Genomic DNA, 27,117 nt, shown 5'->3' on the forward strand with positions numbered 1-27,117 from the left:
GATCCCCACACCCTTTTTCATGGAATAGTGAATTCCCAGGCCATTATGTTATATATTTCCAAGTTTTATAAAGTGTTTTTCTTCTTCGGAAAAGTCAGAGCTCCTTGGATAACAAAACATATGCAAATATGATGAAGCAAAAAAAGAACGCATATGACAGATGTCAGGCTGCAAATACAACTGAGAATCAGGTTACATGTAGAAAGATCAGAGGAGAAGTGAAATAGAAAATAAGAGGGGCAAAGAGACGGTATGAGAATGGAATGGAATGGCAGCCAACATAAAAGGTAATCCAAAAGTCTTCTATAGGCATATAAATAGTAAAAGGGTAGTAAGAAGAGGGGTGGGGACGTTTAGGTACCAAAAAGGAGAGCTATGCATGGAGGCAGAGGGCATAGCTGAGGTACTAAATGAGTACTTTGCATCTGTCTTCACCAAGGAAGAGGATGTTGCCATAAACATAGTGAAGGAGGAGGTAGTAGAGACACTTGCTATGATAAAAATTGATAGAGGTATTAGAAAGGCTGGCTGTATTAAAGTAGGTAAATCACCAGGAGTGGAGTGGATGCATCCTAGGATGCTGATGGAATTGAGGGCAGAAATCGCGGCGGTACTGGCCATAATATTCCAATCCTCCATAGATACGGGGGTGGTGCCAGAGAACTAGAGAATTACAAATGTTACGCCATTGTTTAAGAAAGGGTGTAAAGATAAACCCAGCAACTACAGGCCAGTCAGTTCAACCTCGGTCATGGGGAAGCTTTAGAAACAGTAATCAGGGACAAAATTAACAGTCACTTGGACAAGTGTGGATTAATTAAGGAAAGCCAGTACAGACTTGTTAAAGGCAAATCGTGTTTAACCAACTTGATCGAGATTTTTGATGAGGTAACAGAGAGGGTTGATGAGGGTAATATGGTTGATATAGTGTACATGGATTTCCAAAAGGCATTCGACAAAGTGCCACATAATAGGCTTGCCAGCAAAATTGAAGTCCATGGAATAAAAGGGACAGTGGCAGCTTGGATACAAAATTGGCTCAGTGACAGGAAACAGAGAGTAGTGGTGAATGGTTGGTTGTTTTTCGGACTGGAGGAAGGTATACAGTGCTTTTCTTGATACATATTAATGACTTGGACGTGGGTGCACAGGGCACAATTTCAAAATTTGCAGATGACACAAAACTTAGAAGTATACGGTGAACAGTGAAGAGGAGATTGAGAAACTTCAAGACGACATAGACAGGCTACTGAAATGGGCAGACATGTGGCAGATGAAATTTAACGCAGAAAAGTGTGAAATTATGCATTTTAGTGGAAAAAAATGAAGGGAGGACATATGAACTAAATGGTACAATCCTAAAGTGGGTGCACAAACAGAGAGGCCTGGGGGTATGTGTGCATAAATCGTTGAAGGTGGCAGGGCAGGTTGGGAAAGCAGTTAAAAAGGCTTACGGGATTCTAGGCTTCATACAAAGACACAGAGTACAAAAATGTGGAAATTATGATGAACCTGCATAAAACACTGGTTTAGCCCCAACTGGAGTACTGTGTCCAATTCTGGGCGCCATGCTTTATGAAGGATGTGAAGGCCTTGGAGAAGGTGCAGAAACGATTTACGAGAATGATTCCAGGAATGAGGGACTTCAGTTATGTTGATGGACTGGAGAAACTGGGGTTGTTCTTATTGGAGCAGAAAAGATTGAGAGGAGATTTGATAGAGATTTTAAAAATCATGAGGGGTCTGGACAGCGTAGATAAAGAGAAACTGTTCCCATTGGCAGAAGGGTCAAGAATCAGTGGACACAGATTTAAGATGATTGGCAAAAGATCCAAAGGCCACATAAGAAAAAACTTATTTACACAGCGAGTGGTTAAGATCTGGAATGCACTGCCTGAAAGGGTGATGGAGGCAGACGCAATTTTATCTTTCAAAAGGGAGTTGGACAACTATCTGATGGAACAAAATTGCAGAGCTACGCGGGAAGGTTAGGGGAGTTGGTACGGGCTCGACAGGTCGAATGGCCTTTTTCCGTGCTGTAGCCATTCTATGATATCTTTTAAGATCTTCTTCATTAGAGTTTTAGTTGAAGGCCTCAGCCTCTACCAAAGGCTTGGGCTTGATATTTTTGCCCAGAGCAATGACATTATTACCTAAAGGGCAGATTCTGCAATCTGAGCATGTTCAGTGTAGACAGTTTCCAGATTGGATCAGTAGCATTTAAGCTAGAAAAATGATAGAGACTGAGGGAAGATAATTCTAACAAAATCTGTTGCTTTTTCAAATTTATTTGAAGAAAAGCTAGGCAGCAAATTACAAAAGCTTGATTGATTACAATTGCAAAAATTGTATTAAAATGAGAGAGAAAAACATATGGAATATCCTTTCTCTTCCTAATTTGAGTTCTTTAAAAACACAAATATAAATAAAGCCTTGAATGATTATTTGATTGCCATCTGTTCTTTTGTTGATAGTTAAAAAATGTAAACATGGTAAATATTAACACCTATAAGTCAGAAAGAGTGAGACAGGGAAAACAGGGAGATAATGGCCTAAAAATTGGATATGGCCACATAATAGACAATTATGGCCCAACGATGACGCCAAGTCAAAATGATACAGGTATTACGCAAAATTCGTGCTCAGTCCTCATTAACATAATTATAGTCTTGATCGCAGCGTTAACACCACTGCTCATTGGCTTACAGCTCAACAGTTGGGCCAATATCAGGTACAGACTATCCCAGTCATATTTGGCACAGGCTTTATTCAATACTTAAAGGGGAGGTACATTGATGCTATAGCACCACATTGCCAATCCAGTTACAACTTCACCTGGAAGAAGATGACAATAGAAGCACATGGCTGAGCCTCAGCACAGGAAAAGAGCCCACAGATTCTCAGACGCGGCTTTCGAGGCACTGGTGGTGGCCATGGAGAGGAGGCAGGCTGTCCTCTTTCCGCAGACTGGCAGGATGCCCTTGCCACACACATCTTGAAGGTTCTGGCAAGAAATAGCTGCCTATGTGACGACCAGCACTGAGATCCCAGGTTGGCGATTCAGTGCCAAAAGAAGTTTAATGACATGGTAGGTCAAGGTGAGTGAAGGCTTCAACAAATGCCATATCCCACCATCCATACCACAAGCCTCACACACTGCCCCCAGCACTTGACTAGCAACAAATCTCTACCTATCACCACTCGCACCTCATCATCATAGCTTCACTTCACACTCACAACCTTACTGCTGCTGCAACACTCATACCCACATCTCACACCTTGCACACACTGACAGCTATTCAACTATGGCAGGCACATTACCGAAACACATTGCACTACAGTAGCTCAAACACTTTCCTTTCTCTTGCTTCGATGGGGTGATCTTCAGAAGAAGGGTGATGGGCATGCACACTGAATTGCTAGGGAGCCTCTTGGCAATGTCAAGGAGCATGGAGGAGTCCAGCTCCAACATTACACGGGGTTTTGCACAGAGCTTAGAGCACAGGATTTCCAGGCTAAAAATGAGTGAAAACTCCCGAAGAGACCGTGTCAATCTAGCCATGATGCTGCGTGTGATGGGTGAAGTTGCGGCTGCCATTGCATCACAGACAGAAGCGACTCAACGTGTTAGTGTTGCAGCAGAAGCGCAGACGGTTCCCAAAGTCTCAGCTAGATGCCAGGAAAGCTCAGACTGCTGTCATGCAGTTTCAGCTTGATGCCACCCAAGCTCAGCCTGCTGCCATCGTGGCTGGGGCTTGCAGGGTGTCACAGCGGCCCAGCAATCTGTGCTCCAACAGATCACTAGGAATGTGGAAGTATCCGGGGGAGTGGCAGTGGGTCAGTGGAGCAGGATCATGCTGTCCTCTCTCAGGTAAAAGCATGGCTCTCATTATATGAGTGCTGGGTATGAGTGTTGGGGTTGCAGAGGGGTGTCACGAGCCAGGTGCAGAGCGGATAATTCTTGTCTCCGAGCAGCCACCCTCGAGTTTCATGTGGTGGCTGGAAGATTGCTGGCACACCGGACTGAAGCAAGATGAAGGCATCATGACTGCTGCCAGGATACCGGGCATTCACCATCAGGAAACGCTGAGCGTCATCACACACCAACTGCACATTAAGTGAACGGTAGCCTTTGTGGTCATGGACAATCTCAGGATTGTCATTAGGCGCTCGCCATGCCACATGTGTACAGTTGATGGTGCCCCACACCGTGCGGAAGTCCACTATCCTGGCAAAGCCAAATGCCCACTTGTCCTGCTTCTTTCTGCTCAGAGAAAAGAAAATGTACTCCCTTCTCCTGGTGGAGAGGGTCTGAGTGATTTCCCGGATGCAGCGATGGACGGTGAACTGTGAGATGTTACCTATGTCTCCTGCTGCAGTCTGGAACGATCCGCTGGCGAAGAAATTGAGGGCTACGGTGACATTGACTGCCACTGGGAGAGTTGTGGTCATCCTGCTCTGAGGCTGCAATTCTGGTTGCAGAAGATAGCAGAGTTCTGTGACCATCTCCTTGATGAAGCGAAGCCTTTACAGTAGAGGACACTAACAATATTCCAACAGTGGATAGTCTAGGGGCTATAGCGGGGGGGGAACTTAACACAATCACAATCACTAACGAGGTGGTACTCAGTAAGATAATGGGACTAAAGGCAGATAAATCCCCTGGACCTGATGGCTTACATCCAAGAGTCTTAAGAGAAGTAGCGGCAGGGATTGTGGATGCATTGGTTGTAATTTACCAAAATTCCCTGGATTCTGGGGAGGTCCCAGCAGATTGGAAAACTGCAAATGTAATACCCCTATTTAAAAAAGGAGGCAGACAAAAAGCAGGAAACTATAGACCATCTATGGTTGGGAAAATGTTGAAATCCATTATTAAAGATGTAGTAGCAGGACATTTGGAAAAGCAAAATTCAGTCAGGCAGAGTCAGCATGGATTTATGAAGGTTGAAGTCATGTTTGACAAATTTGCTGGAATTCTTTGAGGATGTAATGAACAGAGTGGATAAAGAGGAACCAGTGAATGTGGTGTATTTGGACTTCCACAAGGCATTTGACAAGGTGCCATATAAAAGGTTACTGCACAAGATAAAAGTTCACAGGATTGGGGGTAATATATTAGCATGGATAGAGGATTGGCTAACTAACAGAAAAGAGAGAGTTGGGATGAATGGTGCATTCTCTGGTTGGCAACCAGTAACTAGTGCAGGGATCACTGCTGGGACCCCAATTATTTACAATCCATATTAACGACTTGGGAGAAGGGACTGAGTGTAATGTAGCCAAGTTTGCTGATGATACAAAGATGGGAGGAAAAGCAATGTGTGAGTAGGACACAAAAAATTTGCAAAAGGACATAGACAGGCTAAGTGAATGGGCAAAAATTTGGCAGATAGAGTATAATGTTGGAAAGTGTGAGGTCATGCACTTCGGCAGAAAAAAAATCAAAGAGCAAGTTATTATTTCAATGGAGAAAGATTGCAAAATGCCGCAGTACAACGGGACCTGGGTATACTTGTGCATGAAACACAAAAGTATAGTATGTAGGTACAGCAAGTGATCGGGAAGGCCAATGGAATCTTGGCCTTGATTGCAAAGAGGATGGAGTATAAAAGCAGGAAAGTCTTGCTACAGCTATACAGGGTGTTGGTGAGGCCACACCAGGAATACTGCGTGCAGTTTTGGTTTCCATATTTATGAAAGGATATACTTGCTGTGGAGGCAGTTCAGAGAAGGTTCACTAGGTTGATACCAGAGATGAGGGGGTTGACTTATGAGGAAAGGTTGAGTAGGTTGGGCCTCTACTCATTGGAATTCAGAAGAATGAGAGGTGATCTTATCGAAACGTATAAGATTATGAGGGGGCTTGACAAGGTGGATGCAGAGAGGATGTTTCCACTGATGGGAGAGACTAGAACTAGAGGGCATGATTTTAGAATAAGGGGCCGCCCATTTAAAACAGAGATGAGGAGAAATTTCTTCTTTCAGAGGGTTGTAAATCTGTGGAATTCACTGCCTCAGAGAGCTGTGGAAGCTGGGACATTGAATAAATTTAAGACAGAAATAGACAGTTTTTAAACGCTAAGGGGTTATGAGGAGCGGGCATGGAAGTGGAGCTGAGTCCATGATCAGATCAGCCATGATCTTATTGAATGGCGGAGCAGGCTCGAGGAGCCGTATGGCCTACTCCTCCTCCTATTTCTTATGTTCTTAATACACTGCTCCTCACTTAAGTGGAGCAGTGTATCTTGCTTCTTTTTTTTACTGCTAATGGCTCCAACCATCAATCACTGAAATTAACCAATAAGAGGGTGAAAATCGCATTGTGCTGCAATAGGTGCAGAACCCTAATTTACATATAATTGTTAAACACGTGCCAGTTTCAGATGAGCAAATACACAATGAACAGAATGCCTGACTGAAAAAAGGGGACTGGGTGGTCATATTTTCAGTGGGAATATGTGAAGATTACAAGCATCCTTGCTAACTGGTTATATATTTTTCAGAGGATATACATTAATTTAAAAAAAAATTGTAGTCAGCTAATGTTTATATTCAGGCATTAAGACCCACCTACATCTTAATGATGAGTAAATACAGTTAAACCCAAACAGCAGCGGCCAGCGCCCTTTGAACGGGCTGACTCATATATTGGGGTTATCAGCTGAGTGAGGCAGTCACACGGTGCCCGGCAGACAGACTGCACCTGGGGATGGCCAAGGCGGTGCTGCTCGCTGTTCTCACAGCTCTACTCGCTGTTCTCACAGCTCTACTCGCTGTGCTCGCCTACCGGCTCTTAGATTTGTGGTGAGTTCTGCAAACGTTCCCAGGAGTTGGGCAAAAGTGAAAGCGAGTGGCCGCGAGGACTGGAAATAACGGGATTGTGTTTGTTTTTGCTCCTGGGGGATTACAAGGTCCGGGCTGGTGAGTGATTTTATTGGAACTTTAGCATCAGGGAAGGAGTGGTGGTTTTACGAGCTTGGGCACTTGGAGGTGAAGGTGGCAGATGAAGGAAGAGCAGGAGCATTGGCTAGTGGTTCTTTGGACAGGCTTGGAGATGGTGGACAAAGGAACAACATGGATGGAGGGGGGCAAAATCAAAAAGGGGAAAGTGGGAACTGGGCAAACGGTAGGATGGATAATGAGGAGCTGCAGTGAGTAGGTGTCTATGGTGCTAATGGTTGGCACTAGAGTCAATGAGGAGAAGGGTATCAGTGAGAAGTTGGAAGGGACAACTAAGGAGACGACAGTTGCCCTCGTGGGTGGGTAGGCAGACCATAGCTGTGAGAGGTGGTGAAGAAAATTGGGCAGTTCACGGGCAGTGTGTGTGGACGAAAGACTTTAATATATTACTAATGGATCTCTTTGCATTATGACCAAGTAAGTTGGGGCAAAAAAATGTTTTCCTTCAGAGTGCAGTAGATTTACTGTAGGTGAAGGTATGGGGATTACAACACTGTTGTATTATCACTGAGCCATTTCTAACAGTATTGTGTATGTAAAATTCTATATCACAGTTTTGACCCCCAATGTATATGCAGAGTGACTGCTGCCAACGACCGGAAGCTGCGCAGAAGCGTACTGCGCATGAATCTGGAATCGGAAGTGTCCTTTTTTTCTGCAGAGCATTTCCCTCCTGACATTTTTGAAGCAGCCCACTCCCTCCCGGCATTTAATTATTTTTTTAACGAACCCATTGCTGTGACGAACTGATGGTGTGCAGTCCGCTTTTGGTTCATTGGTAGCAATCGCCAATAATCCTGACCCATTTTTATTGCTGTATATAAATCCATTTTGAACTCTGTAAATGGCCCTGTTGCCATTCCAGTGCTGGATGGGGCCCTTACACCATTTCTAACACTAGTCCTCATCCTGGCATATACAACTTTAATGTAACACTGACCCATTTCTGTTTTATATATTCTGATCCACACTATGTAGTTCTGATTCCGAATGTACATAATGCTGAGCCATTTTTAACATTGCACATAACTACCATCTCACTGTCTGGTACTATGACTCATTTATAACACTCTCTGGGCTAGAACCTCCACTTTTGTACTTATTGCCCAAAAATGGGCGTTATTTCCGGCGTGGGCGTTAAAAAAGGGTTTTCAGATCGCCGGCTTCTCACCCATTCTCAAAACATCTGGTTTAAATTTTTGAAAATGGGCGTTACCGCGAGCGATATCAAATGGACGGTAGCATTACATTTTTTTGACCTTTTGCCGTAAAGTGTGGCCGTCCTTAGCAACGGCATGGCAACACTTGATTCTCGCAATTCAGGAGGACAAGGGTCATCATGACATGTGCAGAAGAGGAGACAAAGAGAGAGAGCTCAGAGGCACTGAAAGCATGTGTGGCTGTGGTGTGTGCTTGTCTGGCTGTTGTGGGAGGCATGACGGAGATTCACCAGTAGCAAAAAGCCTACTAAGCACCAAGATCATAGTTGGCACTGAATTTTTGTCCAACAAATAAGATATAATATGGAAGGGATGGAGGAGGCCCTGAAGCTGGTAGCCAGGAACACTGGTGTAAGAGGACTCCCAGTGGTCCCCGAGTGTGGCATTAGATTCCGCACCACCACTGCGAATGACAGATGAGAGCAAGGACCAAGATCCTGTTTCTGCATCAGAGAATGTTGCCCCCTTGGCACCCCTGCTCCCGTACCCGTGCAACGACCGCATCTGCCTTCATCCCCCCCAATGAGGCATCGCCTGAGGAGCTCCTCGGCCGGGCGCCGTGGAATGAGGAGGGGAAGGGGTAGAGGTGGGGCGAAGAAGGGAGAGGGTAAGGAAAATGAGGTGCATGTACGCAGGTGATGGCTGTGTTATATCTCCATCTGGGCGTATGCAATTTGTTGCAATGTATGGGGGGAGGGGACCATGCTCCTGCTTTGCCTTTGTATTCTGTGATGCTGGATATGTTGAACATGTGATTGATGTCAATGGTGGAAAAAGTGGGATGTGGACCGGGTTTGGGTGTTATTGGCTGTGATACTTAGAATTTCAGACCAATGTTGGTATAAAATTTTTGTTATTGAACATAACCTTGTTGCGCATTGTCTCAGATAGCTGGACCGTTACACACTGGTGATTCCTTACCATGAAAGGGTTAAATACAACTTAACATCAATTAACGTAAACTTTAACCGGCACCAAGATGATAGGCACTAATGATATCTGAGCTGCACACGCACAGCAGTGTGTCAGCATTGTCACTCACATCAGCGCTCTTTCAGGCAAATCTTTCCGATATCAGCTCCTCACGTAAGAGTGGGATTTAACAAATGCCAGCCACACCGCTGGCATTCGTTCCAGTTAGTTCCACTTTTTATGGGTGGTTTTTGAACGAGCCATATTTTGGGCGATATGTGTGCGAGGTGATGAAATTGATGATGGCTGATTTCCATGGCCGCTAGTTTGGTTACATATGCTCTTTACGACAAAAAACAGTGGGCGGCCGTTAATATTGAATCTCGGTGTTAATTCCGTGCGGAACGTAATGCTGGGCAATATTATGGGCATTAATTTCGCCCATTCTGCTGATTCCGCCCAAAAAAAGTGGGCAGGTGGTAATATTTTTTCCCGGCGTTAAGTACATGGGGAAAGTAATGCTCGACGATAAGTTTCCTAAAAATGCCCGCAGTTTCCATTTTGTGCCAAAATGGGCGATATATAGGCATTTTTTTTTTTTTTTTTTTTGAAATTCGTAGCCAATCGTTCCAATTCTTTGTCAAATCACAAACGCCAGAGGTCACCTTGGGCCCATTCAAGGATCACTCTGCACCAATGCTCTTAGCCAAAAGGCCTAGAGCCACTGCACCGTTCCTGGAAGTACTGCAATACCAGGTTCGTGCCATGGAGGTGGATGGGTCAGGTCCCCCACACACCCGGAGGTGGATGGGTCAAGCCACCCCACCCACCTCCTATTTCCAAAAAAGCAAGCATATACCTTCCTGATCCAGGGAGAACCACCTTGGGGTTATGGTGGTTACTCCCCTGTCAGGTCAGTTACGCATGATCTTAGCCAAAAGGCCGATATATAGGCATTATATGTCATTTCAACGGTTACGTGGGCGTTAAACATGCAGAAGAAGTGGAAGTTCTAGCCCTATGTATCTGACCCCTTGCTACTGGGTGGGATTGGCCTCACCTGGTTCTATTCCTGTCTATCCAGTCGTAGCCAGAGAATCGCCTGCAATGGCTTTTCTTCCTGTTCCCGCTCTGTTACCTCTGGAGATCCCCAAGGATCTATCCTTGGCCACCTCCTATTTCTCATTTACATGCTGTCCCTCGGTGATCTCATCCAAAAATACAAAATCCGGTTCCACATGCACACTGACGACACAAAGCTGCACCTCACCGCCGCTTCTCTTGACCTCGCCACTGCCTTTGATTTGTCATGCTGCTTGTCTGAGGAGAAATTTCCTCAAGTTAAATATTGGGAAAACCAAAGTATTGTCTTCGGCCCCACCACAAACTTTGTTCCCTGGCCACTGTCTGAGGGTGAATCAGACTGTTTGTAACTTTAGGTGAACTATTTGACCCTGAGCTGAGCTTCCGACCCCATATCCTCTCCATCAGCAAGACTACCTATTTCCACCTCCATAACATCGCCCACCTACACCTCTGCCTGGGATCATCTGATGCTCAAACCCTTATGCTTTTGTTACCTCTAGACTCGACTATTCCAATGCTCCCCTGACTGGCCACCTACCTTGCACCCTCCGTGAAATTGAGCTCATCCTAAACTCTACTGCCTGCATCCTAACTCGCACCAAGTCTCATTCATGTATCACCCCTGTGCTCACTGACCTACATTGGTTCCTGGTCTGGTAATGCCTCTTTTTTAATAATTCTTATCCTTGTTTTCAAATCCCTTCATGGCCTCACCCCTCCCTATCTCTGTAACCTCCTCCAGTTCTACAACTGTCCGAGATCTCTGTGCTCCTCCATTTCTGGCCTGTTCCCATGTTCCAGATTTTATTCACTCAGCCATTGGCAACATGCCTAGGCCCTAAACTCTGGAATTCCGTCCCTAAACCTCTTTGTCTCTGTTATACTCATAATAACTGGTCAGACTGAGTACTGTGTGTAATGAGCAAGTGTGACCTTAACTTCTTTATTAAGGTTCCAGAGTGCAGGTACCTCGTGGTGGCCTGCTTATATCCTGTGCTCCCAAGGGATGCTGGGATCCCTTGGGACTCCAACAGGTAGGCCCTTTAGTGTTCAGGTGTGATGCAGGTTACAAGGGGTTAAATACATAACAGTTTCCACCCCATTTCCTCCTTTAAGATGCTCCTTAAAACCTATTTCTTTGACCACCTGTCCTAAGTTCTTTTTATGTGGCTTGTTGTCAAATTTTGTTTGATAATCGCTCCTGTGAAATGTCTTCGGATATTTTATTAAATTAAAGGCACTATATAAATGCAAGTTGTAACTGTTACTGGATTTCAGACTGGTACCTCTAGCATAAACTTTTGATTTTGATAACTGCTAAAATCATAGACCATGAAGTTCCAGGAGCTCGCTGAAATTTGGGTTCTGCACAATGGAGCTGTACAAGACCATCATCATCGACAGTCCCTCAGAGTGGAGGATGACTTGCTTCCACACTAAAAATGACTTCCCAGGTGACTGAAGAGTCCAATGCAGGACCTACAGTCTCTGTCACAGGTGAGGCAAACAGTGGTTGAAGGAACGGGTGGGTGGGGTGCGTGGGTTGCACTCCTTCCTTTGTCAACACTTGGCTTCAGCTTGCTCTCAGCGAAGAGACTCGAGGTGTTCAGCGCCTTCCCAGATGCTTTTCCTCCACTTTGGGTGGTCTTGGGCCAGGGATTCCCAGTTGTCGGTGGGGATGTTACATTTTTTCAGGGCAGCTTTGAGGGTGTCCTTGAAAAGACCAGGGAAGGCACTGCTATCTTCTCCACACAGCATAAATGCTGTAAACTTCATACAACCAATCCCCACAGTTGACTGGCAACCTTGTTGATTACCCAATTTTTCCCTCTCTCCGCGCAAGGCAGCTGCACACTCATGAGCAAAGAAGCATCTCAGCAGGGAATAAACCCCTGGTTATCGGGCAGGGGAAGCGGGACCGTGTTGGGTATGTCCAGGCTGGAATTACATCGTAAGCAAGAGAGCAATAAAGGACTGCTGGTGCGAAATAGCCAAACGGCTGAAAAATTCGACATTCATTTCAGTTTTAAAAATAAAATGTAAACAGAGAGAAAAAGAGGCCTAGAACTTAAAAAAAAAAGTAGTACTGTAGGAAGATTGGTAATATTGTTGGCCATAAATTTTTAAAAATTAATTTTAGGGATGTGGCGATTGCCTATGCCGTGTTTTCCTGAGAAGGTGATGATGGTGGGCAGGCTTCTTGAGCTGCTGCAGTCTGTGTGGTGAAGGTGCTCGCGGTTTGATACAGCTGAGTTGGTTAATAGGCCACTTCAGTGAGCAGTTGAGATTTAACCACATTGGTGTGGCATTGATGTCAAATATAGGCCAGACCAGGTAAAGATCGCAGGCTTTATTCCCTAAAGGACATTAGTGAACCAGTGGGCTTTTACAACAATCTGACTGATTCATGGTCCCTTTAATTGACACCAAATTTCATTTTAATTTCCAGATTTTATTTTAAAACTGATTTCAAATTCTCAAACTGCCATGGTGGGATTCAAACTTGAATTCCCTGGATTATTAACCCAGGTCTTTGCATTACTGCACCAGTAACATAAGCAGTATGGTACTGGACTCTTGGATCTTTTGCAAATGTGAACATTTGCATGGAGTCTGTAAATCAGTGATCTTGATTAATATTACAAAAACAACAATTTGTATTATATAGCGCCTTTAACGTAGTAAAACATTCCAAGGCACTTAACAGAAGTGTTATAAGACAAAAAAAATTACAAGTCAGTTTAATTACGTAGCTAATTTCGCTTGCATTTTTTTTTAAAGCCCAAGGTTACGAGGAAGATGTTGTTTGGACTGTATGTAGCAGTGGGTTGGGTCTGGAGCTTCTGGAGTATGGGAACATGTGGAGACTGGGTGGGAGCGAGGGTCTGGGAGAACCAGGAGGAGGGATGTGGAAGCAATGGGAGGGGTGGCTCTGGTGTTTGGGAGCACTGGGAAGGGGACACCAGGGACTGGTAGGAATGGGAGAGGGTAAAGCAGCATGGAGTGGGGAGAGCGGGTGGTGGTGTGTGTGTGAAGGAAAGAGTCCGCCGAGGGATCCCAGAATGTGGTGCACTATACGAAAATATTCGGTATAGTAGTTTTGGGAAGGTGGACTTAGGATTGTAGTGGCAGAGTGTGGAAGTATTGAGAAGGGCATTGCTGGTTGCAAGGTGCCACTGATAAAAGCACAGTGCTATAACAACAATAACAACCTGGATTTATATAGCGCCTTGAACTTCCCAAGGCGTTTTACAGGAGCGTTATAAAACAAAAATATGAAAGAAAGAAAGACTTGCATTTATATAGCACCTTTCACGACCACCGGACAGCCAATAAAGTACTTTTGGAGTGTAGTCACTGTCATAATGTGGGAAACATGGCAGCCAATTTGCGCAGAGCAAACTCCCACAAACAGCAATGTGATAATGGCCAGATAATCTGTTTTTGTTGTGTTGATTGAAAGATAAATATTGGGCAGGACACCAAGGATAACTCGCCTGCTGAGCACATAAGGAGAAACTAGGGCAGACAACCAAAAGCTTGATCAGAGAGGTAGGTTGTAAGGAGCGTCTTAAAGAAGGAAAGAGAGGTGGAAAGGTTTAGGGAGGGAATTCCAGAGCTTGTGGCTGAGGCAACAGAAGGCAAGACCACCAATGGTTAAGCAATTTACAATTTGGATGCTCAAGAGGGCAGAATTAGAGGAGCGCAGATATCTCGGGGGGTGGGGGTTGTGGGGGGGACGGGGGTGGTGGTTGTGCGGCTGAAGAAGATTACACAGATAGGGAGTGGTGAAGTCATGGAGGGATTTGAAAACAAGGGTGAGAATTTTCAAATCGAGGCGTTGCTTAATCGGGAGCCAATGGTCAGCGAGCACAGGGGTGATGGGTGAACGGGACTTGGTGCGAGTTAGGACACAGGCAGCCAAGTTTTAGATCACCTCAAGTTTACATAGGGTAGTATGTGTGAGACCAACCAGGAGTGCATTGGAATAGTCAAGTCTAGAGGTAACAAAGGCATTGATGCAAGTTTCAGCAGTGGATCAGCTGAGGCAAGTGCGGAGACATACGATGTCACCCAGGTGGAAAGAGGCGGTGTTAGTTATGCTGCGGATATGTGGTCAGAAGCTCATTTCAGGGTCAAATATGACACCAAGGTTGTGAACAGTGTGGTTCAGTCTCAGATAGACGTTGGGGAGAGGGATGGAGTCAGTGGCTAGGGAACAGAGCTTGTGGCAGGGACCAAAAACAATGACTTCAGTCTTCTCAATATCTAATTGGAGAAAATTTCTGCTCATCCAGAACTGGATGTTAGAAAAGCAGTGTGACAATTTAGAAACAGTAGAGGGGTCGAGGGAAGTGGTAGTGAGGTAGAGCTGGGTGTCATCAGCGCATATGTGGAAACTGACACCGTGTTTTCGGATGATGTCGCTGAGGGGCAACATATAGATGGATCCTTGGGGGACACCAGAGGTAACGATGTGGCCGTGGGAAGAGAAGCCGTTGCAGGTGATTACATAAGAACATAAGAAATAGGAACAGGAGTAGGCCATACGGCCCCTCGAGCCTGCTCCGCCATTCAATAAGATCATGGCTGATCTGATCATGGTCTCAGCTCCACGCCCTGCCCGCTCCCCATAATCCCTTACCCCTTATCATTTAAAAAAATGTCTATTTCTGTCTTAGGTTCTCTGGCTGCGATTAGATAGATAAGAATGGAACCAGGCAAGTGCAGTCTCACCCAGCTGGACAATGAAGAGGTGTTGGAGGAGGATGGTATGGTCAACTGTGTCAAAGGCTGCAGACAGGTCGAAAAGGTCAAGAAGGGACAGTTTACCTTTGGACAGTTTACCTTTGTCACGGTCACATAGGATATCATTTAATTAGAGCTGTTTCTGTACTGTGGCAAGGGTGGAAACCTGATTGGAAGGATTCAAACATGGAGTTCCTGGAAATATGGAAACAGATTTGGGAGGCGAAAACATGTTCAAGAACTTTGGAAAGAAAGGGAGGGTGATGATGGGTGATAGCTTGCAAGGATGGAGAGGGTCAAGGGTTGTTTTTTTGACGAGAGTGGTGATAATGGCAGATTTGAGAGAGAGGGGAACAGTACCTGAGGACAGAGAACTGTTAACAATGTCATCTAAAATGGGAGCCAGAAAAGGAAGAAGGGTGGTCAGCAGTTTAGTGGGAATAGGGTCGAGGGAGCAGGAAGTGGATCTCATGGACAAGATGAGAGTTCAGATAGGGTCATGAGGGGAGATCGGAGAGAAACTGGAGATCGGAGAGAAACTGGAGTTCAGGGCTAGGGCAGGGAAGTTAGAAAATGTTTGGCCCGGTGGGCTGAGGGAAGGAAGGTAAGTGGCAGAGGCAGCTGAATGGATGGTCTCAATCTTAGAGACAAAGAAGTCCATGAGCTCCTCATACGTATTGTTGGAGGTGGGGGTGGAGACTGGGGAGAGGGGTTTAAGAAGATGGTTAGCAGTGGAAAATAGAAGCCGGAGTTTATCTTAGCATTCCAGAATGATTCTGGAATAGTGAGCAATTTTGGCAGACGAGAGCAGGATCCAAAGTTCTGGTGGTGAATGGCTAAACCAGTTGTCCAGCATTTGTGTTCAAGTCTGCGTCCCTTGGACTTAAGGGAGTGAAGTTAAGGGACATACCAGGGGGAGCAACCAGGGTGAGAGAGAGTAATTGTTTTAATAGGAACAAGGGCATAAAAAGTGGTGGTGAGGGTGTGGTTCAGCAGGTTGGTAGCTGCAGAAATGTCATGGTCATTGGAGTGTCAAAGGCTGGACAGTTGGGATTTCATAAGTGCAGTTGTAAGAGAGTTGGGTGAGAGTTTTTTTCCAGGGCGGACACAGAAGGAAGTAGTGTGGGTGGAGAGCGATATGAGAAAGTGGTCAGCAATGGCTTTGTCTGCGATTAACACGATGGGAGTAGCAAGGCCACAAAAGATGGCAAGGTCGAGAGGGTGGCCGTGAATATGGGTTGGGAAGTTTACATGGAGGGAGAGATTAAGGGAAGTTCAGAGGCTAATGAACTCCGTTGAGAGAGAGCATGATGAATTGAGATGGAGTTTGAAATCACCGAGAATAAATCGCTCAGTGCAGAGCCAAAGGGAGGAAAGCAGTGAAGATATCTTGGTAATAACATTTTTATAGTACTTGGGTGGGCAGGAGAGAATGAGAATTTTAAATGAGAGGTGAGGGGTAGAAGAACGCAAGATGGTCAAAGAAGGAGAAAATGCCAGAGCTTTAGGGGAACAGACCAACGTGTTATTTGGTGATGAGAGCCACACTGCCATCATGACAGTCTGGGTGGGATAAGTGATGGAAGCTATAGCCAGGCGGGGAGGCTTCCTTTAAGTGTAAGGTGTCATCACCCCTCAGCCGCGTTTCCGACAGGGCCATGATGTCGATGCAATCATCCACGATAAGCTCATGGATGGCAAGGGCCTTGTTCGCAGAAGCTATTTGAAGGGTAGATAGTTGGAAGATGGAGGTTGTTGCCATAGGTATGAGAATCGCAAGTGAACAGACATTCTGGAGGGAGATACGGAGAAGGTCGGTGATGGCTGACCCATTGCCAGCATCTACAGGATCAGCACTGGGAGGGGTGAGTTGGACAGGGAATAGATTGCTAAGATTAGTCCCCAGGGGGCGCACTGGGTGGGAAGTTTGGCGAGAGATAAGATGGGACAGTTGGGGTTGCTGCTCGTAAGGATTCAGTGATGTGTGCCTCGCTGGGCCCTTCAGAGGATGCAAAGAGAGGCACAGGGAGAAACTGCGGACTTATCTAAGAGGAAATCAAGCCTGGGACGGCAGCAGGAAAGTAGGAAGGTCATAGAATAATGAAGGGTTAGGGTAGGGATTTGGGAGGGCAGAGTATCTGAGAGAGGAGAGATGAAAGGAGGTATGACGACAGGAGAGAGTGTTCAGGGATGGATAGAGAGAAAAGGAAAAGGGGGGAGAAAAAAGTAGAAATAGAAGTGAACAGCTTGGGTCCGGGGCAGCAGCCAAAGTGTGCACACGAATGCACACAGGGAAAAGTCAGGTTACACAGGCCTGGTTATGTAGTAATTAATGGGATACATATTTCCCATAAGTAGCAGCGAATAGGTTGGAAACAATAGTAGGGAGACCAGAGTCAAAGTCAGGTCACATGGAGGGACAAATCTGACGTAGGCAGGATGGAGCCAGCACAGAGCATCGACAAACCGCTATCTAAATTCAGAGACTGATGTAGCAGGCAAGTGAAGTCCAGAAGCTATTTGAAGGGTAGATAGTTGGAAGATGGAGGTTGTTGCCATAGGTATAAGAATCGGTAACGGTGCAGAAAGGTGATTGGGACATTAATGCAAGTTGGGAGGTCACCATAGATCAAAAGCAGTGAAGAAAAAGTAAAACCACAAGCCAGCGACCAACAAAGCTGAAAGCTGAGTCAAACAGTGTAGTCAGTAGAGAAACATAGTCCTTATGGCAGAGGAGTCCAGGTGAGGGAAGTCAAATTTCAGAAGAGTTCCAGCAGTTGAAAAGAGCTCCGTGAGAGCAAAGACAAGCAGGGTTAGGGGATGAGCAGTGGATTCTTCAGGGGTAGCTTTAAACTTGTTGTTTGGGCTTAAATGCATTCATTATCAGAACCAGGGTATCTTAAACAATGGACAAAAGGAGATTGAGGGAAGAAAGGGCAAAGGAAGGCAATGGATGACAAAGGATACAGTTGCAGAGAAGTACAGCTCAGTAAGGAGGTGCCAGCCAGGAGCCATCTTGAATTCACAACCTGCACAATAAGCTGCATTCCTGGCTGTTCCTGGGAATCAGCTTAAAGCTCTTCCAATGCATTTAGTGTTTAAAATCAATGTGAGTCTTGTTGATGCAGTGAGGGGAGCAGGCCTAACTCTTGAATCTCCCTAGGTCAGTGGTGCTGTGCAGAAAAGTGCTGCCTAGCTTGGAGAAAGAGCTGTGTGGTATTGGAGGCAGGAAAGCAAAGATGCTACCTAATTTTGAGGACAGTCACTGGTAGATTAAATGAATATGTAAGTTTAATCATGACTGAAATATGTGTGACAACAAAATGTTACGAAAAGTCTGACACTAGTATATGTATACTCAGGGCTATATATATAAATTGACAAAAGGAAGACATAGGACTCTGCAAATAAATACACAATGAATTTGTTGACTGCAGTGATCCTGAAGATCTAAAATCAAGGACCTAAACATGGATAGGTTGTCAGACTTTACTGAAAGATCTCAAGTTACTGTAAGTGTAACAAATATGACTATTGGGAGATTTTTCATATATTACTTTGATTTTGTTTTGAATGGTAATAATCGTAATCCTACTTCTGTAAAAATGAAAAATATCAGCATATTTGGGCCAGGGGCATTTGGCATAATTAAAGCTTTATCTCGAAAAGTGACATTCCAGTGTGGTGGATAATTGCTTTGGAGTGCCAGATCTTGAGGTGAATGAACTTTTCTAAATTATATCCCTCTCTGCCTTCAGTGTGTAGGATTCTTCAAAATAACTAATAATTTGACTAAATGACTTGAGGTATAATAAAAATGTAAAATTTAAATTTCCACTCCGACTAAATGCAAGGCATTGCCAATCTGAGATATTAGTGGAATTCTGAATGTAGGAGGCAAACCTTCAGTGATTCCAAACAACATCTTTTTTTGTAAGGTAAGTAAATAGATGCACAAGATGTGCAGCACTTTCCTGATCTTCACTTCCCCACATCAACCCTCACCACCTCCATTCCAAAAGAAAGTTTGTAAAATATATGAAATATATTTAGTAAAGACAGCGGCCCAGGTTTTCCGTTTAGGATAAATCTCCAGCAGGATAGAACTCTGCCTGCCATGGAAACAGCCCCTCCCCCACCTCACCCTCCTCCACTAATGTTCTAGTCATAGTTTCATTTACCGTCTTAAGGACTTGATTTTCGGTTTTCGCCGAAAACGGTAGTTTTACGCCAAAATTACCGTTTTCGCTCCGCTACCGTTTTTAGGCCAAACTTTCGGCCTTTACGTCTGCGGTAAAGTCGGCATTGCACGGGGATTCGCGACGCAAACCGCGAGTTTCAGCAATTTTAGTCCGAGGCTGGTAGCGCTGCGGAGGCGCCTTGGGAGGGAGAAAAACAAACAAAATTGCAAAACACATTCAAAAAATTTTCGCAAAACTTACCTACTAAATCGCCGAAAAATAATTAAACATTAAAAACTTTAACTTACCTTTGCTGGTCTTCATACTTACCTCTGCTTACAGGGCTCTACCGATAGGTTTAACCCTGTCGGTATCCTAGGCGTGGCAGAGAGTGCCGAAAGTACGACTGTAATGCAATCTGCAGCTTTGCACATTGTTCCACGTCAGGACACCTCTCCCCGGCGGTACTTGAAAGCACCACCCGTAAAGAGGTACCCAAAGATCCCACAGACCAGGTTTTTGCCGTGGAAGGTCAAATCGCGGCAAAAACTCAGCCGCAAAGTCGGTGAAAATCTAGCCCTAAAGGTGGGCTACCTGGTCTCTTGGGGCAATGACGTGGAGGGGAAACAAGGTTGCTTCTGAGCTGCCTGAAAAATCAGCAAATGTTTTCAGAAAGATTCTTCAAGCTTCTCCTGGGACCTATGCTCAGCAATGTTCAGAGAACTTGCACAGACTGCTCCTGAGAGGGAATAAAAATGCTCTTAAACCTCCTCTGCTGACTAGTGAAAGCCAGGGTCCAGCAGATGTTATTGGCATCTAGCATGCAAAGAGGGCAAATGTTGGGAGTCGCAGTGAAGGACATGTAATCAGATTTGCATGGACCTGCCCACATTTGGGAAGAGCAGATTTTATACAATGGAGCCCTGCCTCTGGAAAAAGAGGCAAGGATGTGATGGAATAGTTACAATTTTAATTATGGTCCCATTTGCCCAAAATATTTCAGAGAATAGGTTTGGGGGGGAGGGGGTGGGGGGAGAATGGAAAGCCTTGGCATTGCCTTTTTCATTTTGATCTGACTATTACATTTAAGGAGAACAATCGAATTAAATCTAATAGGATTTCAACATCAATTATTTCAACAAGCAGATTTAAGCTGTAGTAAACTATGATTACTGGAATATTTTTCCCAGTAATAAAAACCAAAATACTGGATATATGGGAGGTGTGTCAACATCTGTGAAGAGAAAAGGCAGGTTAACATTTCAGGTACGGATCTTTTTTTAATCAGAACTGAAAGATTTAAAAAGCCTCTAAATAGTGTTGGGCATATAAAGAAGTGGGTGATAAGGAAGAGGGAGATGTGAGAAATGGGGTTTGGAGTCACAGAGGAAGCTGGTGAGTTTATAAGCAAGCTGCTTATTTGAAAAATGGGAAACGCGCAAGTTATGAAAAGAAAGAACAAATGAATGTCAAAATAGCCAGAGTGATCTAAAAATGTCTACCATTTATCTTTTCAAATGCTGGTGAACCTGGTTTGTTTCCGGCATTTTTATTTCAGATTTCTAGTATTTGTACTTTATATAAATATTTTGTGTGTATGTATTATATATATATCTTCTGTATGACCTCACAAACACACAGGCTCTAAGATGGCTGATAACTTTAGGGACCTGACCTGTTCACTCTTTATTGTTGTAAACAGCAATGGCTGCATTACCACAGTAGTCCACTGGGTGGAGCTATATATATTACACTTCTCCCTCCTTAATGAAACATAGAAACATAGAAAATAGGTGCAGGAGTAGGCCATCTGGCCCTTCGAGCCTGCACCACCATTCAATAAGATCATGGCTGATCATTCCTTCAGTACTCCGTTCCTGCTTTCTCTCCATACCCCTTGATCCCTTTAGCCGCAAGGGCCATATCTAAGTCCCTCTTAAATATATCCAATGAACTGGCATCAACAACTCTCTGCGGTAGGGAATTCCATAGGTTAACAATTCTCTGAGTGAAGAAGTTCCTCCTCATCTCAGTCCTAAATGGCTTACCCCTTATCCTTAGACAGTGTTCCCTGGTTATGGACTTCCCCAACATCGGGAACATTATTCCTGCATCTAACCTGTCCAGTCCCGTCAGAATTTTATAAGTTTCTATGAGATCCCCTCTCATCCTTCTAAACTCCAGTGAATACAGGCCCAGTTGATCCAGTCTCTCCTCATATGTCAGTCCTGCCATCCCAGGAATCAGTCTGATGAACCTTTGCTGCACTCTCTCAATAACAAGAACATTCTTCCTCAGATAAGGAGACCAAAACTAACACAATATTCCAAGTGGGGCCTCACCAAGGCCCTGTACAACTGCAGTAAGACTTCCCTGCTCCTATACTCAAATCCCCTTGCTATGAAGGTCAACATACCATTTGCCTTCTTCACCGCCTGCTGTACCTGCATGCCATCCTTCAATGACTGATGAATCATGACACCCAGGTCTCGCTGCACCTCCCCTTTTCCTAATCTGCCACCATTCAGATAATATTCTGCCTTTGTGCTTTTGCCACCAAAATGGATAACCTCACATTTATCCACATTATACTGCATCTGCCATGTATTTGCCCACTTGCCTAACTTGTCCAAATCACTCTGCAGCCTCTTAGCGTCATCCTCACAGCTCACACCGCCACTCAGTTTAGTATCATCTGCAAACTTGGAGATATTACACTCAATTCCATCATCCAAATCATTAATATATATTGTAAAGAGATGGGATCCCAGCACTGAGTTCTGCGGTACTCCACTAGTCACTGCCTGCCATTCTGAAAAGGACCCGTTAATCCCGACTCTCTACTTCCTGTCTGCCAACCAGTTCTCTATCCACGTCAGTACATTACCCCCAATACCATGTGCTTTGATTTTGCACACCAATCTCTTGTGTGGAACCTTGTCAAAAGCCTTTTGAAAGTCCAAATACACCACATCCACTGGTTCTCCCTTGTCCTCTCTACTAGTTACATCCTCAAAGAATTCCAGAAGATTTGTCAAGCATGATTTCCCCTTCATAAATCCATGCTGACTTGGACCTATCCTATCACTGCTTTCCAAATGTGCTGCTATTTCATCCTTAAAGAAGTAATTATATCAAACAATCATCATACATAACTTGCATGGTTATACATATCAAAGGATATGGACTTATTTTGCCATATTTACAAATCAAGCTTAACCACTTGTTTTCTGTTTCAAAGAGGATACCTTCGCTTCCGAAAAGAACTTCCCAAACATGGTGATGAACTTAGACACATTCTCGGCTAATCCTGAGGAATGTTTCCCTTCAAGGGATGCCCTTGATTTACATTTGAACTCTACAACTTCAGACTGTTTGTCTGCCTGACTCGGACTCAGACTTAAATTCTGACTTTCGCTTGGACTTGTTTCTAGTACATCTGATGTAGGATTTGCTACTGGTACTCAACTTGTAACAAGACTATCTGATGAGTCAGAAATAATCGAATCATTCCAACTTTCAACTCTTTCCACATTTGTAGGTAAAATATGATCAATGTGAACAAACCTAACCTGTCCATGATCAAACATCTTGACCAAATATGTGCGAGGACCACATATCTTCACCACTCTTCCTGGTAACCACTTTAACCATTTATGGTGATGGTTCTTCACTCTCACTTTCTGATTTAATTTCACACTTCTCTCTTTTACTCTACCTCTATCATAATTCTCTTTCTGTCTTAAGGCAGAAGTCCACTTCAACGGACTGTGTCAAGTTTAGTTTTAACAATAAGAATCCGGTTTGTGGCTATCATTTGAGAAACAACTCTGCTGGTGTTCTACCAGTAGTTGTATGAGGAATATTACGATACGTAATTAGAAAATTAGCCCATTTGTGATCCAATAACAACTGTCATTTCTTTGGATTTGGATCCAACATCTGTTTGATGAGGGCACATTTTACAATTTGTACTGTGCGCTCTGCTGCACCATTTGAAGCTGGGTGGTACGGTGGAACCTTGGGATGTTTCACACCATTTTTGCTCGTGAACTTTGCAAATTCTTCTGAACAAAATTGTGGTCCATTATTAGAAACAATTTCTTCTGGGAAGCCAAATGAAGAAAATAATTTTCGCGAAATGTTTAATGTTTCACTTGTTATTTTCCGCATTGGAAACACCTCTACCCACTTCGAATGGCTATCAATCACAATGAACAATTGCTGTCCTTCTAGCTCAGCAAAATCGATACGTAACCTTTGCCACACCCTGGGAGGCCATTTCCATGGCTGTAACTGTACTGATGGTGGTTTCTTGCTTACCGATTGACATGTTGTACACCGACTAACGATGTACTCTATATCTTTATCTAGACCTGGCCACCATAAGTAACTGCGTGCAAAACTCTTGGTCAAGCACATTCCCATGTTCATTAACATGGAGAGTGACACAGTTAATTCAGAGACAAGGGTCCTGAACTTAAAGAAAGGAAGCTTCGACGGTACGAGACGTGAATTGGCTAGGATAGACTGGAGAATGATACTTAAAGGGTTGACGGTGGATAGGCAATGGCAGACATTTAAAGATCACATGGATGAACTACAACAATTGTACATCCCTGTGTGGCGTAAAAATAAAAAAGGGGAAGGTGGCACAGCCGTGGCTAACACGGGAAATTAGGGAAAGTGTTAAATCCAAGGAAGAGGCATATAAATTGGCCAGAAAAAGCAGCAAACCTGAGGACTGGGAGAAATTTAGAATTCAGCAGAGGAGGACAAAGAGTTTAATTAGGAGGGGGGAAATAGAGTATGAGAAGAAACTTGCAGAGAACATAAAAACTGACTGCAAAAGCTTCTATAGATATGTGAAGAGGAAAAGATTAGTGAAGACTAATGTAGGTCCCTTGCAGTAGATTCAGGTGAATTTATAATGGGGAACAAGGAAATGGCAGACCAATTGAACAAATACTTTGGTCTGTCTTCACTAAGGAAGACACGAATAACCTCCTGAAAATACAAGAGGACCGAGGGTCTAATGAGAAGGGGGAACTGAGGAAAATCCTTATTAGTCAGGAAATGGTGTTAGGGAAATTGAAGTGACTGAAGGCCGATATATCCCCAGGGCCAGATAGTCTGCATCCCAGAGTACTTAAGGAAGTGACCCTAGAAATAGTTGATGCATTGGTCATCATTTTCCAATATTCCATGGACTCTGGATCAGTTCCTGTGGATTCGAGGGTAGCTAATGTAACCCCACTTTTTAAAAAAGGAGGGAGAGCAAAAACAGGGAATTATAGACCGGTTAGCCTGACATCGGTGGTGGGGAAAATGCTGGAATCAATTATTAAAGATTTAACAGCAGCGCATTTGGAAAACAGTGATAGGATTGGTCAAAGACAGCATGGATTTATGAAAGGGAAATCATACTTGACAAATCTTCTAGAATCTTTTGAGGATGTAACTAGTAGAGTGGATAAGGAAACACCAGTGGATGTGGTGTATTTAGACTTTCAAAAGGCTTTTGACAAGGTCCCACACTTGAGATTAGTGTGCAAAATTAAGGCACATGGTATTGGGGGTAATGTATTGACGTGGATAGAGAACTGGTTGGCAGACAGGAAGCAAAGAGTGGAAATAAACGGGTCCTTTTCAGAATGGCAGGCAGTGACTAGTGGGATGCCGCAGGGTTCAGTGCTGGTACCCCAGCTATTTACAATATACATTAATGATTTAGACGAAGGAATTGAATGTAATATCTCCAAGTTTGCAGATGACACTAAGCTGGGGTGGCAGGGTGAGCTGCGAGCAGGATGCTAAGAGGCTGCAGGGGGACTTGGACAGACTAGGTGAATGGGCAAATGCATGGCAGATGCAGTATAATGTAGATAAATGTGAAGTTATCCACTTTGGTGGCAAAAACAGGAAGGCAGATTATTATCTGAATGGTGACAGATTAGTAAAAGGGGAGGTGCAACGAGACCTGGGTGTCATGGCACATCAATCATTGAAGGTAGGCATGCAGGTACAGCAGGCAGTAAAGAAAGCAAATGGCATGCTGGCCTTCATAGCGAGGGGATTTGAGTATAGGAGCAGGGAGGTCATGCTGCAGTTGTACAGGGCCTTGGTGAGACCACACCTTGAGTATTGTGTGCAGTTTTGGTCTCTTAATCTGAGGAAGGATGTGCTTGCTATGGAGGGAATGCAGCGAAGGTTCAGCTGACTGATTCCCGGGTTGGCAGGACTGACATATGAGGAAAGACTGGAACGGCTAGGCTTATACTCACTGGAATTTAGAAGAATGAGAGGGGATCTCATAGAAACATATAAAATTCTGATGGGGCTGGACAGGTTAGATGCAGGAAGAATGTTCCCGATGTTGGGGAAGTCCAGAACCAGTGGACACAGTCTAAGGATAAGGGGTAAGCCATATAGGACCGAGATGAGGAGAAACTTTTTCACCCAGAGAGTTGTGAACCTGTGGAATTCTCTGCCATAGAAAGTTGTGGAGTCCAGTTCGTTGGACATATTCAAAAGGCAGCTAGATGTGGCAGCTAGAGGGATCAGGGGGTATGGAGAGAAGGCAGGGGTGGGGTACTGAGGTTGCATGATCAGCCATGATCATATTGAATGGCGGTGCAGGCTCGAAGGGCTGAATGGCCAGCTCCTGCATCTATTTTCTATGTTTCTATGTTTCTGTGAAGATCTCCTAATAATTTGGACCTGAATTTATTTGGTATAACCACTCTTGCACCCCACATGATACAATCTTTATCGACTGATAATTAATTCCTACAAATGAAGAATCGATGAATATCTTTCTCTGATACCTGGTTTGGCCAGCCATTTGCGATGTAATCATACACCTTTGACATAACTGGGTCACATTTGGTTACTCTATCAATCTCTTCAGCTATGACTGGCAGTTCATCAATGTATGAAAAATTGAACACTTCTTCCCTATTGGGTGTAACTTGTGATGCAGAAGGCAATCTAGACATAGCATTAGCATTACTGTGATCAGCTGATTGTCTATAATCAATATCATATGACTATGCTGACAAAATCAAAGCCCATCTCTGCATTCAGGCTGCAGCTAATGTTGGAACTGGGGAATTTGGATGGAGGATTGCTGTCAGGGGCTTATGGTCCGTAACGATGGTAAACTTACGACCATACAAGTATTTGTGAAACTTCTTGACCCCAAAAATTAATGCCAATGCTTCCTTTTCGATTTCCGTTGGTATCTTGATTCCTGCAACATCTACTTGGATGATGATACTTTTCAAATCGCTGTTAGATAGCCTCATGCTCATGATGATGTGTCCTGTTGCTTTTCTTCCATGGTATGTACTCTCTGGGGATTTCTACTTATAGTCATGAAAGTTGATTTACTCTTCATTCGGCATGCCTTCGCAAGATGGTCAGTTTTCCTGCAGAAGAAACACTCTGCCTTCACATTTAGACACCGTGTTGTCCCAGGCATCGATGGCATAGCTTCAATGCTCTGTTACGAGCTGAGACCTTGGGGTCTAACTGCCTTTTACTTTTAACCTGCAGGCGATTCACCTCGGTTGTCTGACGACTGGAAATAGTACAAAATTCTCGGGAATATTGGTCGGCCATGTCCATTGACATAGCTGTCTGACAAGCTAAATCAAAAGTCAAGTTAGGAATTGTCAATTATTTTCTTCTGATTGCATCATTTTTCATCCCACAAGCAACGCACTCATGCAATGCTCAGTCCTGAAATTTTGCGAAATGACAGTGAATAGATAGCTTCTTTAATGCTACAAAGTACTCACTGATACTTTCATCAATATTTATTCCAAAACGATAACTTTCAGCAATTTCCAAGGGCTCAAGACTGTAGTGCTGTTCAATCTGCTTAAGTGATGTGTCCTTTGGCTTTTCAGGACAAGCACATTTTTCAGGGTTTCATACACCTTGGGTCCTGCTTCAGTTACGAAAATAGCTTGTTTTCTTTCCAACACCACCCGTTATGGTTT

At 44.2% G+C, this 27,117-nt stretch overlaps 1 long non-coding RNA gene and 1 pseudogene across 1 annotated transcript in view; one reads left to right on the plus strand and one right to left on the minus strand.

Annotated features, from left to right (window-relative positions):
• Nucleotides 1-6,745: 6,745 nt before the first annotated feature.
• The window catches only part of LOC139264498 (uncharacterized), a 53,665-nt gene continuing 33,293 nt past the window's right edge, over nucleotides 6,746-27,117 (plus strand). Inside the window, exon 1 of the long non-coding RNA XR_011593358.1 lies at nucleotides 6,746-6,807. This is a non-coding gene — a long non-coding RNA (uncharacterized lncRNA). The remainder of the gene's footprint in view (nucleotides 6,808-27,117) is intronic.
• LOC139264947 (U2 spliceosomal RNA) lies at nucleotides 9,815-10,046 on the minus strand (annotated as a pseudogene).

Source organism: Pristiophorus japonicus, chromosome 5 (assembly GCF_044704955.1).
Source record: "Pristiophorus japonicus isolate sPriJap1 chromosome 5, sPriJap1.hap1, whole genome shotgun sequence".
Lineage (NCBI taxonomy): Eukaryota > Metazoa > Chordata > Chondrichthyes > Pristiophoridae > Pristiophorus > Pristiophorus japonicus.